This window comes from Patagioenas fasciata, chromosome 3 (assembly GCF_037038585.1).
Source record: "Patagioenas fasciata isolate bPatFas1 chromosome 3, bPatFas1.hap1, whole genome shotgun sequence".
NCBI lineage: Eukaryota > Metazoa > Chordata > Aves > Columbiformes > Columbidae > Patagioenas > Patagioenas fasciata.
In genome coordinates, this window is record NC_092522.1 from 62,944,790 (window position 1) to 62,961,143 (window position 16,354).

The 16,354-nt window shown below is 42.3% G+C and overlaps 1 protein-coding gene across 6 annotated transcripts in view; it reads left to right on the forward strand.

Moving 5' to 3' along the window:
- The window catches only part of HIVEP2 (HIVEP zinc finger 2), a 140,712-nt gene that overhangs the window by 28,038 nt on the left and 96,320 nt on the right, over window positions 1–16,354 (forward strand). For all 6 annotated transcript variants that reach the window (XM_065833437.2, XM_065833438.2, XM_065833439.2 and 3 more), the window contains one exon: window positions 6,985–7,090. The gene's annotated coding sequence lies outside the window, so the exon portion shown is untranslated. The remainder of the gene's footprint in view (window positions 1–6,984; window positions 7,091–16,354) is intronic.

The following is a 16,354-nucleotide window of genomic DNA, read 5'->3' on the forward strand; positions in this document are numbered from 1 at the left end:
AGAAATGTCATCACAGGGTTCAAACACAGAGGCAGATTGTGAGATGCCCTCCATAGTCAGATACGAAATCCGTGGCAGCCAAGAACTCGATCTGTTTCTCAAGCTCCATGAGCTGATAGCACTCCCAGCACCATCCATCACTTAGCAGCACAGAGGTCAGTCTTGCGATGCTGTGTGAGCCTTTAGCTCCATGTTAAACCTTTGCCAAACCTTTTTTCCAGTGAAGCTTTTGACATATTTAAAGTTCATTACATGTATCTCTGTGTTGTGATTCAGACCTAAATTTGTTTTATTCTGAAGTTTAAAGGTCCCATCTGACATAAAGCACATTGATTCTGTGGAAGATTTATGGAATAATGTCAGATGCTGCTATTTTAAAAAATGTTACTGCCTTGCAAAAGTGAATTTCTTGTTTCTTTGTCTAGTGACGTATTCAGAGCACTTGAAAGGAAGTTTTGGAATACGGAGATTTCTACCCTGGGGGGTTAGTATCCTGTGCTTTCGTTAGGTCATGTTGGGCCATTGTTTTGCTTTTCTTATCATAAAGATCTTGTGTCTTTATTCGTGCTCAGCTGTGGACTTGAGTTTCCTGGAAGAGAGTGAAATAATTAAGAATTGATACTACAAAATCATATGTTCTCTGTTTGTAGCTACATTTGTTTAGTTGAAAGCGGTTCTTATCTGTAGTTATGTATATTAATAGGTGGTGTAGATACATGCCAGTAATAAGTATTATCTTGTATCAGTGGTTCTCAGTATAACTGAAAAGTAATATGATTATTTGATGTATGAGAATACATAGACTGAGAGATTCAAGGTCACCCTTCAAATGGCTAGTAAAAACAGGGTCTCTTGTTCCCTGCTGGTTTTCACCCCTTAGTGCCAGCTGATGTTCCCAGTGGCTTTGTCTCCGCCAGTGGATCACACAGTGGCAGGGTATAGGAGAGGGCATGTTTAATTTATTGCTCTACATGCAGCTGCTGGGGAGAATGGTTGGATACGCAGGGTGGTTTATCAGAAGAAGTCATTGAAGTAGAGTGATTAATGTGGTGCCAGAGAAGGGCATGCCGTGTGTTGTGCTTGCTCTTAAAATCTGTGAACTGCTACACAAGGTCACACAGCCTAAATATGGTCCTGGTGAGAGGAGTTGGGCTAGGGAGAAGGGCACTGCCAGCCTAAATCAAGAGCTTATATTGCTGTACAGTTGTGTTACCCGATGGAGGAGCACCTTGCTAATGACTTGCTAATGGGATGGCCAAAGCCTCTCTGTCTTGCCTGGTAAATCTGGCTAGGTTCGGGTTTGGCAGAGCTGAGACGTTAATATAAATGAGCAATAGCTTCCCTGGTCACAGCCTGGGATGTATGCACCCGCTTTGCAAATAATCAGAATTTTGAGCACTGACAGTGAGATGCCTTTTCCCCGAAATAAAACTATCATTAAGTAGAAGGAGGCATGAGAAGGCAAGGCTTGTTAAGTCTCAGATGCATGCGACTCTTGCTTTGAAATGTGTTATTCCATTTCCCCCAAGTTTTCCTCAAGGAAACAATTTGGATTTTCTATGCATTTTACCATTGATTCTTCAGTTGTGACTATTTGCCTCCAAATTACGGCCATAGTTTCTGTCTCCTTTATTCTCTGTCAACCACTGCCACTCTGCTTGTTGGCTGCACTGTGACATGTAGGGTGTACACCATGTAAAGAAGGCAGCAGAAGTCTTGGTAGATGCTGGGAGCAAAGCAGGGATACGGTGGGTGACCCCGTAAAGCAGACAAGAGGTGCCCAGCAGACAGCAGATCTGGCAGCCTGCCAGGTTAGCACAGAAACTGCCTCCCGCACAGACATTGTTTTTCCAACTAAGGACCAACGTGCTCTCATACAAACACAAATAAATAAATTTTATCTAGGGTGTTCCAGTCTTTCCAGGACACAGCTCTGACTGAGAAAAGCTGGAGAAAAAACTTCTGGCAGAGATTATACTGAGGTTTTCTTCTTCACAAATGTGGCAACACCAGAAAGAGATGAAGCTGTACAGCCATATGAATAAATGTGCAGAATCTGAAACTCGCACTTCTGGCTCATCTATCACATACCATCCTTTTATAGTGCAAGATGAAATGTCCAGCACCAACTTTAAGCTGCCCTCAGCAGATGAGACCTTCTGTCTCAGTGCATGGCCGTAAACTCATTCTGAAAAGTAAGATTTTTACCTTCCACTTACCCTTCTGGAGACAGCTTGTCAGAGCAACATGGTACCGCAAACTTATCCTGCTTAATGTCAGCTAATTAAATTCATTTTTGAATATAGTACTAAGCCAATTTAATTCTGTCTTTCAGACCCTGCCGCGACAGTTGTGACTCTCAGATGGGTTTTTCTGTCTCTGATTAGTGATAAAATCTCTGTGCTTTTTTAGGCTGATTCTCCGTCTGTCTTTTTCTGTGTGTCTCTCACCTGTACTTGTGATGTTAAGGAACAGGGTGTTTTTTCCCATGCTTTCGTAGCCCCAGCATCTACTGTCACATTTGGCAACATACGCTGTTTAATCACTTGTTTTTGAAATGGAAGTTTCATTATTGCTGCTGGAATAGAAATATAAATTATTGTGAAATACTCTTGGTGTTAGATTTTGATTTCAGAGGTTGTTTTTCAAACAACCAACCCTCTTTGGTGGGATCAGTATTGGAGTGACCTTCTAGCTCTGAGCCTCTGGATGTTCATCCACATTGCAGTCCAAGTGCAACAGCCCCCAGTAATGTTTACTGTCTGTCACTCTCAATATATTTTGTGATCACTAACATTGATGAAAATGAGGGGCAGAATTAAAAAAAAAATAGTCAAAAAAAGAGAAAGGTCAAAGCAAGTCATAGTGTGGAAAAGGACAATACACTTGATTAATTAAGTAGTGCTGGTGGACTGTATCATGCAGGAGACAATCCAGTGAGTATTTTTTGATTTTAAATGCCTTCTGTGCAGATTATCAAAGAAAGATAAACTATGGTTTATCTGGGGATTATTATGCATTATTTTTTTAACAGCTCTGACACGTCCCTCACTCCTTTTGTGCAGCTTTGTGCCAGGGAGTGCCTCTGATCTGCTGTTTAGAAATACCCTGATGCCATCGGACAGCAGATAGGTGTGCATCACCCTGGAACCTCTACCTCTGCAGCGGCATTTTCTTTCTCTCATATTTTCCTGCTTCCTCTCCCACTTGTTGGTGTGGCTTATTTGTGTTTGGACATCAAAAGCACAGAACTGGGGAGTTTTTGAGGCTTAATACTTAGACTTGGTTTTAGTAAACAATTCATTTGCTGTATCTAATCAATTGAAGCATTTGGTTTAGTTACTTTGTCCATTTTGGAAGTCCTTGTTCATTTTTCAAATGAGCAAATAGTGTTTATTGAAGGTGGAGAAAGAATTGCCAAAACCCTGCTAAGTCACAGAGAACAGCAGTGGCTTTAGAGGCACTTTCTAAATACCAGCGTTTGTAAGGTCTCTTCAGCTCTGTTGGTGTGAATATGTTGTATGCACTAATACGAATATTTACTTCTTCAATGCTGTACTTCATTGTAAGAGAGGAGTTTTTTGGTGTGAGGGAGTAACTTACCTGTAGTTTAGGATGTCTAGAATTTTAGGATTGTCTTGAGACTGACAGACTCAGTTCTGAGAAATGACGGCACACTTATGTGCAAGTAAGGTGGCAGCAAAAATTACGTTTTGGCTTCCATTAATTTTTCTAACTGTGCCTAATGTTTGCATTTCCTAAAAACATTGCTTATGAAAACGAAGGTCTTAACTGATAGAACTGGAGATTACCCCTCTAGCCATAGATAATAAACAATTTGGACAAGAACTGTGTGTATTTTGTTACAGTTCTTTCTTTCCATAGAGACTATATCGATTTATATGTTTAATTCCCAATATTTCTCCCACCAAGATTGTAAGTGCTGGGTCCCCAGTGTATTCCTGTCAACATCAGCTATTTCCATAATTGCCAGAACCACGTACTTAAATACCTCCCAAGCAATTTCCATTTTCAGATTTCTCAAAGGCTTCCATGCTTCTGCATCACCTAGGAAGACTTTGCCTTGGCTTTAAAGATGCTCTTCCAGGATTTGCAATTTCTAAGTGTATTTTCAGGACTTTGGTGTTTCCTTCTCACTGAAGGAAAGGCACTAGGAAGTCTCTGCCAGAAAAATCTTTGTGAAGGATCGTGAAAATTGTGAGTTTTATGAATAGTTCAGTCAACCCTTAGCAGCTGCACCTGGGTCCATCCTGCTCTGCCAGAAGTGGTTTGTTTTGAGCAGTTTTGGCTTTCTGCTACGTGATCTCCAAGATCCCTCCATCCCAACTGGGAGTAGAGAAGCAATAAGTGCTGATAATGGGGTGTGACTTGAAGTCCTGAAAAACTGGACTGTGCCTTTGACCTGGCCAAAGAAGAGGATAAAGACGGAGTGAATGAATCTGAGCACAAGAGAATCATATGCAGAGTTACAAACCCATTTCCTACAGGGCACTGAACAGCAGGAAGCCAATGGTAGCTGATGACAGCTACCAACCTGAATTAGGTTTGAACCGATTCACCAGAGACAAGACTACCTTTCACTTTGTTCCATGTGTTATGGTAGATTTCTGTCCAAGGTGTAGCTACTTTGTGGTGATTCTTTTTGTTTTATGTGGTGATTTAGGACTTCTGTTTTAGAATAGTCATTTTCCAAGAGCACAGTCAACAGACAGCAACAAAAAAAAAAAAAAGAAAAATGTTTAAATAAATTACTCACCTGAAAAGTTCAGTTAGTTTTTTAAAAAGGTAAATGAAGTGATGCAAGGTAGATGAATAGATGCAGTCATTAGGAACAGATTGGTTAAATGACTCCAAATAAATCTGCAAGGAGAAAAAGAATGAGTTGTATGTCTTACTGTATTTTCCTGTTGAAGACAACTGGCCGTTTTTAGCAGCATCCTTTTATGGCAAGGATGCTACAAGTGATTTCTTTAGGAGGCAAGATTCTTTTTAAGCCTTTGAGGAGGGGAGAAAGAATGGCTTTTGTAGGAAAAAAAGAGCTATTAGGAAGCAAAATTTAAGTAGTTCAATAGAACGGATATATCTCACACTCAGAAAAATGTCTGTTTTAGGGAAACTGCTCTGTAACATCAAGCCTGGATATGAAGAGTTAGGGAGGTATGTTGCTTAGAAAATTCCAAGTGTACTTTGTAAGTTAGAACTGTCCACCAAATCCAGATAATGTTTTCTTATTCTCTTGTACCTATCTATATCTGGGAATAATGCAGATACGTGGTCATCTTTTGCCATTTCTAAAAACAAGGGACTGGTGAGCCCCTCTGCACGTGAGCTAGAGGAGCGCATGTCCCCCTGACACAGGGCTGGGAGTGCCTGCCCGTTGGGAGGCACAGGGCTGTGCTCCATGGAGGGGAGCGCTGCTGAAATCCCAGTGATGGGGTGCGGGAGAGCACCATGCCTTCTGCCAGCCGGGGCTGCCTCTGGGCGCTGTCAGCTGTCACCACCGCTGCATCCCATGTGGTGGCCCAGCAGCTCACCACAGCGTCTGGTATTTAAGTATGCGTACACTGAAATATATATGTCCACTATTCTGTGCTGATTCTGTTTGCCAACTTGTATTCATACTGTTTCAGAGCAGGCAAGTGTTAGATATTACATATTAGCATCATACCTATGGGAAGTGCACCCTTTTCCAATTTGTTTTTGTTTTGAACTGTGGAGTATGTTCCTCGTAACTTAATCTTTACATGGTTTTATGCTTGTTATTGAGGAGCAAATGCAGCATATAGTAGACACCAGCTTGCTAAAGTAGCAGCAAATAAGGACATACATGGTGCTAGTGAACTGTGTGACGTGGTTGGCCAGTGAAGCTTAATAAAGGTGAAAGCCAAGCTGCTTTGGAGGTATGAAGAGTCAAAGAAACATTAGAGTAATTTAAAAAATGTAAACTGTGGCTAAAATCTGAAAATGTGTTTTAAATCCTTTGTTTTTCACCGGCTGTCCCTCCTGAAAACCTCTTACCCTCGGATGAGATGCAGCTTGTAGAGCAGGAGGAAAATCAGCTTCTGTTTAGGGAGGCTTGATTTTAAAAGATACAACCCCAGCTTTACCTCTATGTTACTTCTCATTGCTGTGGCTGTATTGGTATGTGTGTGTATCTGGGTATGTTTCTGGATATCCTGCAAGTAATTTTATTCACATTTTAAAAATAAAGAGAATCCAACTAATACACCTTCTGTGTCAATAACTGTGTTTTATAGCTTTTATCCACATACTTATGCATTACAGGATGAGTCAATACAATTAACAAGCAAAAGTTTATTAATTCTTGTTTCAAACACTTATTTAGAGGAATACACAGATCACGTGAGCTTTCATTATTTAATACTGCAGACTTTTAGGTTGCCCAAGTCTACATTTGTTTGAATCAGTTGTGATTTTACCAGTAGTTTTAGGGGGTTTAGTTTTAGCTCTTAAGTTGCAAAGTTTGTTTTGCCACTGTGTGTCTTGTCGTTTTAGACAGCGCTGCTAGTATGAGCTCATTTTCCATATCTGTGTTGCTTACCTACAATATGTATCAAAATATTTAACAACAGCCTCACCTATCAAGTTATTTGAAATGACTGAATGATTATAAATAAGGTGATTGTAGTCACCAGGAGGAAAGCATTCTGTATCTGACTGGCAGACAGTGTCAGTTTCTGTATTAACAATGCGAACTAGTTTTCATTGCTTTGATAGCATGCCTGAAATCTGGTCTGGAGCAGTGGACCAAAACAGTTTGGCTACAGCAGGAAACATTTGCTTGCCATTGTGAACAGCAAAATGTTTTCTCTAGGCGTAGGAAGAGCACAGTCCCTGATAACGTAGAGGAGGAATATGTGAAAACACAAAAATGTATTAGCAGAGCTTGGTGTGAACCTCCGAATGTGATGAACTTACTATCTGGATTTGTTATGTTCTCAGGTGGGACCCTCTTCTGATATGTGATCTACAGCCCACTACTTTGATTCGTACGATGACAATGTTATCACTGCCACATCTCTGGGAACCAGTTATTCATAAGTATAAGGTATGTCAATGTCTGCATGTTACATTAACCATTGCTTGTTGGAACAACGCAGAAACAATACCATGAAGGTGCTAAAAGTCATTGAAGTAAATGTTAAACCACATGTACAATAAATTACACAGAGCTGTTCCAGCAGATGTTTATCTGCTAGGCCTGATCTGTATACAGAACAGGGAACTGCTTCAACTGTGCGTACGATCTTGAAAATGTATCTATTTACACATATGGGTAGAAACATTCTACCAATGTTTCCTTTGGATGAAGTTATACTGGTACAGTGGTATTACGTAGATCTAGACTATTATTCTCTTTCTCAAGCAGGAGGGGGTGATAGCAATAGTATGAAGGGTTCTGTACTTTAACCGTATCACTGCACTTAAAGCAGTACTATTTTTGCATGTAGGAAAGGTCTTTAATTGCTTTTCTTCTTCATTCCATTTTCAATTTCTGGTCAATCTAAATTAGATTAATTTCACACACCAGTGAATCCCTGAAGAAGTGTAAATTAACTCTATTTTACCCAGCTCAGCCAGCTGATGGCAGTTATTTCCTTGATGTGTAGCTTTACATCACCCACAGTTTTTGGCCAAGATTTCAATAGGAATGAAATCCATGTATTGAGCCTTTTCTCTTCACCCTGTATGAGGAATCGGGGACTAAGACCCACATCTAGTGAAGGGAGGCTATTTAATTTATGGCCTACCAGGCCAAAAATGTAAGGTCCCTGATAGCTGGCTTGTTTTTCTTTTCTACTGTTCTGGCTTGAAATTCTTAACATGCACTCAGGTCCTGTAAAACCATGACCAAACTGGTTTTATGAGCGTGGTTACATCGTTGTTTTATGTTCTGAAGGAATTTGTAGCACACCATGTAACTGTTAACATGGAGCATCTTAATTTGATTTATCTCCCTGATGGAACTCCAGCTGAAGCTGGTGGAATAACTTCATGCTGATGGGAGTTGAAGTGCATTGGACACAACACCTGAGACTTTTATTTAAATAATGTTCCCTGCCTGGAATTTTTTTTACTGATTATCCACTTTTTAAAAAAATAAGTATTAAAGTGTCACGGATGCACCCCGAAGTTAGTTTAGACAGACAACAGGATCCAAAACAAACTTTTATTCGGTAAAGAAGGTGCAGCAGATTAACCGGTGGAAAATGGGATTTTAGCTCTCCAATAGTGACATAAATACAGGTTCGAGTATCAGTCGAGGTAATTATTGAGGTGCAACAAATAATAACAACGGAGATCCACAGCGTGCATACACGTGGCTCACCAAAAACAACGCCAGAGCAGTCCCTGACTCCGGGAAAAGTATACACTTGCCTGAATCTGGGAAGGAATTATTAAAGAAAATACGTGTGCTTATATTTAAGCACGGAATAAGCACCCACCCAAGTGGCGAGGAATTATTTCATTCACCTACACATGGGGATGCGGCAAACAGCGTCCCAGTCCAGGAGGGCTCTTGGCAGCAGCACATGACCCGCGCTCCGAGAGGTCCACACAACAGGCGGCAAAACCTTGGCGGGAGGGGTCCCGTTTTTAAAGCCTTGTCAGATCTGACTGTGGGCATTCCAGAAGCTTCTCTGCGCCCCCACTCTGGCTGTGGGGTGCCCTGAAGCTTCTAAGCACCCCCACTCTGGCTGTGGGCGCCCAGCGGCTCCTTGGCGCCTCTGTGCCCCCCACTCCTTCTCTCAACCCTGATCAACGGGTTCTGGGGTCAAACAAAAGAACCTGTTACCCCCATTGTAGGAAAGGGTGGGGATGTGTCTGCACCTTCAATATCGAAGGAAGGAGGGGGGGAGGAGAGAGGGGGATGTGCATCTGCCACATAAAGATAGAAGCATAAAACAAAATTACAAGGAAATGGATTGCCAAAATACTGTAAAAGAGGACTCAATATTGAAAATGCTTGTCTGGCTTCAAAAGTTATAAAGTGATGAGGTGATTGTTTGCTCCAAAAGTATATGTATCTAGGTTTAATGCAGTGTATTTTTGTATATAATTTTGTGTGAAGGGGTTTCGTTAGAAGGAGATATGTTGTTGAATTAGTCAGGCCCAAAGGAATCTCAAGGCCACTTCGAGAAGCTGAGAACAGAATCTGCTGTGAGAAAGAGGGGCGTTTCTTCATTAACAGGGCCTCAGCATGGCGTGAGTCGTCGGACCTATCATCGGTGGGGCTCCAGCGTGTGGACTGCCCATGATACTCATTTAGCAAATCCATGCTTGGAGCGTGGATTCGTGATTAGAGAATAGTTGCGTATATAAGGAGACATGTTTCTGTAATAAATGGCTTTTGCGTGATTCACATTGAATCGGAGTGCTGAGTCCTTTATCGTTCCAACAATTTTGAATAAAATCTTTGTCAGAAACGTGATTTGCTGCTGCATCAGTGATGTAAGAGAGGGAAATCAAGACATAAGTATTAGAAGGAGTGGGGAGAGAAAGATCATGCTTCACTGATCAATTTAGAGTGTTTTGGGAGAACAGTTTATGACTCGGGTGGCTTGTGTGCTGACTGGTGAAGGGGTTTCCAAATCTGGTTTGACTCTGGGTCAGTTTGAAGAGAAGCTCCTGGAGGTAACATCTCCCACTGAAGCGTGCTGGTCCTGGTTGCACTAACAGGGCTTCCAGCACACCTGTGTAGCCACCCGCAGTAATCCCTGCTGGCCAAATAGCATTAACCTGACCCTTTGCAGACTCTTTCTATGCGTTTGGTCAGGTATCTCCACTATTATCCATATCTAAGCACTTTTTCAGGATGAATGTAAGAGTAGTAATATCTGTTGCTCTTGTTTCTTCTGAGTTGATTGATTTTTAAATGGTCAGAGTTGTTTATTTTTGTAAAAATGTGGTTTTGGGGTGCGTAGGAGCATTGGTCGTGGAAAGCTGGTTTGAAAAAGATGAGTTTTGCGTTCTGCAGGGGCAGATATCTGGAGAGGACCCAGCAGGCCAGCTGGTCTGCTTTCCTGCTGTCACAGGTTATCTCGTCATTAAAAGTATGAATGCATCTTGGTTGACATTTTCACTGTTTTGGTGGAATGCAGCTTTTCGCCACTGAAGGGCTCACAGAGAGCCAAGGGCGGGTGGTGGGGAGAGGCAGTTGTCTGAGTGGGGACCTCTTGCAGATCTCTCTGTTCCCTGGGTACAAAGAGCAAGGAACTGTCTTCCTGTCGTGCTTTTAATGAGCTGCAGAGCAAGGGATGCCATGTCTCACATCTTGTGAGGCTTCTTCTGATATGCAGTAATAACCTTCACGGATTTGCCATCTATGCAAATCAAAATGAAATTTCCTTTGACCGGTGAATGCAGGAGTCAGAAGGAAGTGAAGGTTTTCATGTTTGTTTTTTCTTTTGGGTATTATTTTGGTTTTCCTCTTTTGCCAGTTCTCATATAGCATTGCAAACATTTCAGGAAACTAACCTGCAGGAGCACAGCTCATAAAGATCAGCCTGCTGGAGAACGAGGCTCTGCTTATTACAGAAAAGCTTCTGAGACAGTCACAGCTGAAAAGATTACACACTTCCACAGGAAATTAAATTTGATGTAATACAGTGAAAGAATGACAAAGTAGAAAGGGCATATATAATGTATTTGTGATTATTAAGTGGTAGAAAAATGAAAACTTGAGATCCAATAAAGTGCATGTAATTTAGATATGGATACAAAATTCCCAACAGTTTTTTTAAAAAATTTGGCCCTCCACTTTCCTTTGCCTCTGTTTTTGTTATCTCAATGTTGAAAATCACTGACATCTTGTAAAATTATGTCAGCTTTTGGGCGTGTTAAATTATAAAACTTTTAAAATAAGTTTCAGAGAAGAAGTATGGAGTCCAGTTAGATTGCATTCTTCAGCAGATGGGGCATATGTGACACCAGGCTGGGAATGAGAGGCAGGAGCTTCTTTATTTGCTTTGTCCTTCTGCCATGTGGACGTGCAGCGCTGGCAGAGGGGGATGCTCTCCTTCCCACCTGCCCATGCCCCTTGCTATGCTGCAGAGTGGTGCTTGATGGTAGCTGGAAGTCCCAGCCCCGTTCTGGAAGCCAAGCAGAGGCCGGTGTCACAGGGGCAGTCAGTCTGCATAAGCACTGGGGACCATCTGGGTTACACATGCACTTAAGAGATCTGCTGGTACTGAGGTCCTTGCTGCTCACCCAAGGTGATGTGTCCTCTCTTCCTCTCCTCCTTGGGGTCAGTGTAGGTACCACGGTGAGCTGGGATCTCTGCCAACCAGGTGCTTCATGGCAAAACGTGGGTTTTCTTTCAAAGGAGACAATAATAACTCACCGCATTTTAATAACTTTACCTATAAGATCTTGTTACCTGCAATTGGAAAGAATAAGCAGAACTCTGGGAGATTTAACTTTATTAACCATCATAAATCCTTTGGCTTTTGACTCTAATCAGTCCCTGGAGTCCTTTTAATGCTCCTGACACTGCACTGGCCTTTCATCACAGCACAATATATGTTTTCCTGTAAATAGAAAACCGATGGTGGGAGCTTTACCTAAACCTGAGGTAATGGACACAGTGGTGGGGACATGGGACTATCAGATGCTCGCTGCTGGCGAAAGGAGGAAAGGGAGCAGATTCTGCCAGAATGGCTCTCCCCTCAGTGGAGGGAAGGAGATGGGATGCCGGGGTAAAACTCTGCCTTGGAGAGCCCTGCTAGGAGCAGCCCCCAGCCCATGTCCCGGGGCGGTGAGCTGCAGGAGCTGGCCAGTGGCCAGGAGCTGCTGGCTCAGCTGCCAGGGGCTGCTGGCCAGGAGGAGGTGGCTTGTGGCACAGGGACCGGGCAGACCTGCTGGGACAGAGACGCCGGGTGAATGGATCTTTTCTGTGCTGGGGACAACGCTAAAAGGAAGGAGTGTTACCAGGTGGTCGAGGGGCAGGCACCTAAGCAACAAACGCTGCCTTCATAAAATAACTGCCTGGGTTGTTGCCTTTCTGTCCAGCCTGTGCACAAAACCCTCTGGGAAGTGAGAGGGGAATTCCCTGGTCGGTAGTCTGTCTGTTTCTCTGCTGTCCAGGAATTCATGGGATGGAGAAAGCATCCCAAGAATCTGCCCCTGTGTGCAGGCAAGCTAAATTCCCTCTTGTATTTTCCATATACACAAGTCAGCAAGTTTCCTTCAGCAAATGCTTTGATTTTAAGCTTAATACTATGCAAATATTTAACTTTGGACGAAAAAGCCTCAAGCTGGCTTAAGACCATGGACTGGATTCCAGCTGTTTCTGCAGGTACAGATCCAATGTTTATGTACACAGATGGTTGTTTGTTTATTTATTTATTTATTATGGTAATAATTTTATAATGAACTTGGGTATTTGTGTACCCTGTTTTTGCTTTGAATGTAAAAATCTATGTATTTGCAGTGTATGCACAGCCATTTTCAGAAGCTTTGGCAAAAAGCTCAGATCAGCTGAAGATAATCACTATAGGGTGAATATTTAGATGACACACAGTTGTACTGACTAATTTTTTCTCTAACTGAAGCGCCCAAAGCTATGCTCGCCATTGAAAGCCCACCAGCCTAGATTATAAAAGAAAGATATGGAAAGATCTTGCACCTGCTGCAGGAACTTCATACTGTTAATTGGTTGTACAGACAAATGAGTGCAAAAGAATATTCAGAAAGAGCATCAAAAGCATTAGCAATAACTGTGTTAACTAAGTTTCATAAAATCTGCTTAAATGCTGTCTTGGTATAGCAATACTTTGCTGCATCCACACATGTTTCATATATGTATACTCTCGTTTCAGCTGCTGCCTGCCTGCAGACAGCCTCTTTTAATAAGGGAAAGTCCATGGTCTTGTGGACCTTCTATAATGTGCGCAGTGTGTGAGCTATTGACTTCATGAGGACAAGAATAGCTATGTCAAATGTGTTTCATTTGTATGTGGTGAGATAGAAAAAGCAAAATCTGTGTGAAGACGAGCAGACGAGAAAGACACCGAATGCCTTAAATACTAAGAGAGTTAATGCTATGCAGTGATTTTGCTTCTGTTATAGGAAGTGTAAGAACAGTATGCTTCCTGGCATACATCGCCATCTAAACTGTGAAGGTTTCAGTTCCATGGCAACACGAAGAGCCCAATGGTGCTTAAGGTGTGTGTATTAAGGCATTCAGAGTGAGGTCTTGGGAGCGAGCTGCGGAAAAATAAAACATGCTGAATGTTTCCCGTTTATGTACTGATATATAAAGTAAAGCCTTTGTTCTTAGAAAATCATAACCGACATGTATACAACTGATTCTCCTGTAAATGTGTTTTTCTCAGGCAAAAAGCAAATGAAGAGGCTGTTTTGTTGGTGTGTTTTGTTTGATTTTTTTTTTTTAAGACTGTAAGTGCAGCAGCACTTGAATGTTGCAAGAAAATGCTATTAGTTCCTGAGACTGTTGTATATCCCTGGAGAAAAAACTTGGGGGGGGGCAGTATTTTTTCCAAGATGTACTGCTTTACAGAGCAGAGTGAAGCAGAGATTTTTTTTTTTTTTACTATTATTATTATTTTCCTTGATCTTTTTGATCTGCTCTCTTTCTGCCTTTCTCTACAACCACCTCCAGTTTCCCTCACCTCCTCTGATGGAGGAGCAGGAAACAAGACTGAGCTCTGTTTCCTGACATCCAAAGAAATATTAAAGTACGAGGAAATGGTGTATTTTGTTTTGCCAGTGGATTTGGATTTGCAGACCCGCACTAGGAAGGCACCTGCTCCCAGGCAGGGTCAGGAGTCACCCTCCGGAGCAATTGGGCAATCGGCCAGGGAATAACCGATCGTTACGTCAATTTTGTTTGATCTGCTCGGTTGGCTGCGTGAATGTAGAATGGGGGACGGTGGCAGATGTATTTTGCTCATGGTGAAGAAATACCAAAGGCTGGTTCTGCCAGCTGTGCTGACGGCCAGTGGGTAGACAAATTGCAGACTTCCAGGGTTTAAAGTCAGGCTAGGCAGTGAGGAAACCTCCAGATGTTGGTATTTCTGAGGCTAACAGCAGTGCTAATCTGGCATGGTAAAGCTGACAGAAACTGGCAAGTTAAACTGGATTTACAGCTGCTTTGCATTGCTAAAACAGGAAAAGCAGCCAGAACATATCAGTGGATCTGGCCTATAGATTTTAGTGAGGTTTCTCTGTGTAGCTGGGGAGAGAATACAGCTCAGCAGTTGGAAGTTGGTCAACCACTCTCTTCTTGCTATGCTAGGAGGAATAAAATTAGTCTCTTATCTGTATCTTTTTTTTCTTTTTTCTTTTCCAACTAGCAACAGGAATGTATTTTTTCTTAAAAACAAGGCTTGCTTTCATTGAAATGGGAAGCCTACCTTTGAGATTCTACTTGGGGGAAATTTGTCCCTCTTCAGGAGACTGGCGCAACATGGGTAAATCTTTTCTAAGGGAATAAATAGAACTGAAATGATAAAGTGACCCTGTCTTGGCATTCTACAAAGAGGTGGATTTCAACCTCGAGGCAGCAGAACTGAAAAGTAAGAAGGTGTCATTTTTAAACAGCCACTTTCTGAGGGAAAGAAGCACTGGGAAGCCTGAGCCACTTGCTCGTGCTGCATTTCACACTCTCCCAAATTTGCTGTTGTGGTTTCTAGTTTCTGCACAGCCCCCCAAAACAAACAAAAAAATAAGTAGCTCATTTAATGCTAGCATATACTTCCCAAATTATGTCGCGCCTTTGTTTTTCCAGCTTTTGACAAAGGCTCTGTGCATATAACCCTGAATGAAGAAGAGGAATCACTCCAGCCCACAGTGTAGTAAGGGAGGTGAAGGATTGCTTTGTAGATGTCCCAACCCGGCATAACCCTCTGAACAGGCTAGCTGCTGTTTGCAAGCACCTTCCCAGGGGACCGCCTCATTCAGCTTGGCAGGAAGGATGAAGAGAAAGCACCACGAGGAACATCAAAGAAGGAAGAGAAGGAGGGGAGAAATCAAGGACAGGAAGAGTGAGAAAACAGCAAAGGCAGAAGGTTGAGCAGAGAAACAACAGGGGGGTGGGAAAAGCACAACACAGGAAAGGTATGATACTCTGGTGCCTATAAGGGAAAAGTTGTTTTATAGATGTAATGTAGACCAAACAAAACGAACAAACAAACAAACAAAAAACAAACAAAAAAAGAAAACAAAGAGAGCAAGAAAATTATAATACATGAAGTGGGATAGGATATCTAAATGATGAGGGAGAAGAATTCAGATTGACGTGACCAGAAAAAAAGCAGAAAACATACAAATGAATTTCATATACTGGTCCAGCCAACTTTAAATAGTAGCTGCTAAATTTGTAGCATCAAGATCTTGTGACACATTCCATGTGGAGGTTTTGGAAGCTGGTAGCAAGCAGTGAGGCCACACCGGGAGGTACCAGAGTGGGTAGCTGGAGGCAGATCGATTCTGTGCACCTTGGCTGGAAGCCTCAAGACAGTATGAACATCCCAGGGGAAAACTGCCCATCTTGCAACTGAAGATTGGCAGTTAGAAAAATGTGTCTGGTTCTCTCTGAAGGTATCTGAAGAAAGGCTGTTGCTGACACAGGTAGGGATAAGGGCTTCCTCTAGATCCTGCTTTTTCCACTTGTTCAGGCTATCTAGGCTACCAGAAATAAGCAGCTCAATGGAAGTTTTAGTTCTGGTTGTGAACAGAAGCTTTTGAATGAATTCTGCATCAAGTAACAAATGTCTTCTTTCCTCCTCCTCTCCACCTACCTTGTTCCTAAACATTAGCATTTCATGTCACTTAAGCTGAGTTCAGTGTCAGACTCACCAGATCCTGCTGAAAAACACACCCCTCTTTTGTGGCAAGATGAAGAAGATGAGAGGCTTCTGGTGTTTTTCTTCCTCAATCTCTTCTCCGCTGGGAGAAGCAGCTAAGGCTGCGTGAAGCTGTCTCCTTCCCACTCTTCTGAACTTTGCTCCTAAAAATGCTTCTCCCTGAACAGCTTTGCTGCTCCTCTGAAGGAGGCGTGGCTTGGCCCACTGAGTGCCATCGTTTGCAAGAGGATGTTTTCTCAGATTGCGGTGACTTTTTTGTAGTAGGAGGCTGAAGAAGATTGCTGTGGAGTAAAGTCATGGGCACTGCTAGCTGTGCCATTTGAAAATCGTTACTTGAGCATGAAAGAGAATGAAAGGATAAGGAATTATGAGATTGAACCCTGCCTGAAGCCCCAAACCTCCAAATAATTTCTGCCATTTCTGCTTCCTGTTTTCTCAATGCTTGGTCTGTCCTTGCATTATATTTTTAAACTTTCCTCCTG